Source organism: Perca fluviatilis, chromosome 9, assembly GCF_010015445.1.
Source record: "Perca fluviatilis chromosome 9, GENO_Pfluv_1.0, whole genome shotgun sequence".
Taxonomy (NCBI): domain Eukaryota; kingdom Metazoa; phylum Chordata; class Actinopteri; order Perciformes; family Percidae; genus Perca; species Perca fluviatilis.
In genome coordinates this window covers 14206214-14209552 of record NC_053120.1, presented here as the reverse complement: position 1 = coordinate 14209552, position 3339 = coordinate 14206214, and positions in this window count along the sequence as shown.

Genomic DNA, 3339 nt, shown 5'->3' with positions numbered 1-3339 from the left:
TTGGACAAGTGACAAGGACGCCAACATGTCCTATTTATATGTTAGATTTAGAGTCATTAGCGTGTACAAACGTAACATGAGACACAGCCGTCTTCTAACAGTAAACAAACCGGGAACTATATTCTCAGACAGGCTTGCTGCGAGCATATCACTCCGCCCAAGTACTATATTCTTCCACCTGAGAATATAGTTCCCGGTTTGTTTCCGGTTAGAAGATGGCTGTGTCTCATGTTACGTTGTTTTGTACACGCTGTGACTCTACAAATCACAACATGTAAATAGGAACATGTTGGCGTTATTTTGTTTTTATTCGGAGCAGTAGGATTACTGGAACCATTCACCTGCATGTTCTGTGATGGGCTGATGCCGCTGGATCCGTCTGACAGCTTTACAGCACGCAAGGAGATGAGAAGGGTATGTTTCGACTTGTCTTACTCTGGGGGTTACGGTGAATAAGCTAAATTCCCAATAAGTTGGCGTGTTCCTTTAAACATTGCTCTCCTAACTTTGTAAAACAAAATGTAACAAATAAATATAAATTTGTATTTATTATTAAAATAATAAATTGTGCAACGGCAACTTGGTAATACAATCTTCAAAATAAACAGGAATTACAATTCAAGTGTAAACCTTTTAAACACAGCAACAAATTGGTTTATAACTTAAACAGGTATAAGAAATGTATATAGTATAAACCATTGAATAGAATCGAATGTCCTTATTGTCACGGATATCAGATCAAGCTATTTGAGAGTTTGATTGGACCGGTGCATCCCTATAGCTTATTACTTTTAGTATTTGATTATTGCATTTGAGCATTATTTTTAAAAACATTTTTTTTTTATGTTATATATGTAAATATTGTAAACATTCACTCTATGTTGCCTACCTTGATCTTTTTAACTCACTCAACATTACTTTTTGCTGCTCCTCTGACATAATGTCCCCAGAGAGATCCACCGTTTTATCTTATAATAATAATAATAATAATAATAATAATAATAATAATTCAATCATTCATTCATTCATTCATTCAAAAATAATTTCTTGTTACGCCTCTTCAATGTTAAGAAACTCCTACCCACTTTGGTAAATTGTGGGTTAACAGAGCCATGAGCCAGCTTTGTGGGACCGGTTTCCGGGATCACTAGTGTTAGGTGTTGTGAAGCCAGAAAACCCCAAAGAGAGTCAGAATGAGGTGAACTTGCTTCTTGATTCAGGCCCCTGGTGTGTTAGTTCCTGTGGCCCCTCTAGGCTTCACACACACAGACGCACACATACACCAGCCCACTGTGGTGCAGACCTTCAATGAGTAATTCCCTCCCTCCCCTCCTCCTCTTGTTTTCTTCCTGTGTTTTTATTCTCACGCTTTGATAGCTTTAATACTTCTCTCTCTCTCTCTTTCTGTTGCCAGCTTGGCTCAGCGACATGTACACACTCCCTCTGCCCTTACTGTAAACGCCGTCTTAGCACGGAAAATATGTCTCAAAAAGAGAAAAAAACCCTGGATTCCTGCCGCCTTATGTGCCCTGCAGTAACCCCCCTCCTGCCCTCACTTCTTCCCCCGTCCCACACACATTTTCTCTAGGTGTGCCTCTGTCAACAGAACTTCAGGCCGTGATTACTGAGAATGAACTTTGCAACTTGTGTGAGTGACGTTTGTGCATCGGCGAGTGTGTTTGTCAGCGATAGGAGAGATTTTAAAAACCAACCTTCCTGTTCTCTGTGCATCGATGTGGGAACTTTTAAGTCCTAGTTCATGAACTCTGACCTTTGACCAGGCACTCATTCAGTCCCTTGTGGTGGTTGAGAAGGGGAGGTTACATGGGGACTCGAGAGAAGCCCCACTGTCTACCCACAGTCAATGTTTTATTTATGGACCTCTGCACTTTTGGCTGTGATGACTTCAGTACTTAAGTAGTTACCTGAACTGTATTTTTAAGGATTTTATACAATATTTACATGCAATACGATATGAATTGATTTTTTTTTTTTTTTTTCTTTGCCAACCATCTTCTTTTTGTTTGTTTCTTATTTAATTGTCTTTTATTTTGGCATGATTTGTCACTATTATTCACATAACAAAATGCCTGTTGAATCTATTTTAGGCGTAAACTGTTATGGGGGATGTTCCCTGGATGTTTTTGTGTGTTATGATTCTGATGACAGCTGAACACCAAGAAGCAGGTGTTGGAAAATGTTTGCTGAATGAGCTAAACTTTATCACCCTCTGCTTCCAGTAGGAATAACTGGACCAGAACGAGGACAAGCGTAGTCCAACACTTTGGTTCGGGGAACTAAACTGTTGAGCTATGAATGTTTATTTTCTGTGTCATGTCCAGTTGTGATTGGAGTGTTTTATTTCTACTCATTCATAGAAGTCTTTACTTAAAACAAAAACGCTCACCTAATTTCATTATGTTATGATAACTTGAGCCTGAAGAAGCGCATCATAGGAAACAATCGAGTTGTGAAGTGGGTTGGAGCTGTTTTGAGCGCCCCTGGTACCGGAAGTAAAAGTGCCATTCTTTTCTTGCCAACAGACAGTGCTGTGTTACTCCCAGTTGGAGCACTTTGATCAACATGAAACTCCTGGTTCAATCATTAAGTCCAAATGATTGAAAAACTGTGGTTAGATTACGACTCCCAAGGAGCTTTGCTGCAAAAAACATCCATTCACAGAGCTTACATTTTATAGAAGCTAAACTGATTTTACAATCTGCACCTTAAATCGGTTCACTTTTGGATGAATTCTGCCAATATGGCGCCGAGTTAACCGCACCGATGAACTGTTGAAAATTCACCGATATGTGCCGCTAACTGACTATTTCTTCATGGGAACGACCGCTGAGTCTCATGGGTATTGTAGTATTAAGAGCCGCACGCCAAGCCAAAACGACAAATCTGTTGAAATAATTGCAATTTGTGATCTGAAAGTAAACAAAGTAAAATTGTTACATTATCCAGAAGAGTATGTGAATATTAATGAAAGAAAAAAGTAAATTTGGGAATAAAAGAATGGAGAGAAACACTTCCGGTCCCTCTCACTTTACAACTCTGCAGGTCTGTGGGAGTGGAGCATTTCAGCTGAGACTATATTATATATATTACGTGTATAATACAGCAAAGGTAGAATATCTACTGTGTGGATCTTTAGAGGATGAGGAAAAGGCAAAAATATAAAGCATATGGTTGCAAATATGTGGAGGGGGGTGGGAGTGGGCATGTGCAGACGGGATGTTTCCTGTGTCAGTGGTCGTTATATTGTGTCTGTGACAAGGGGACAGGGTTGCCTGTATTTATAAAGATTTGAAATTTTCTTTTCTTTTTCTTTTGCGG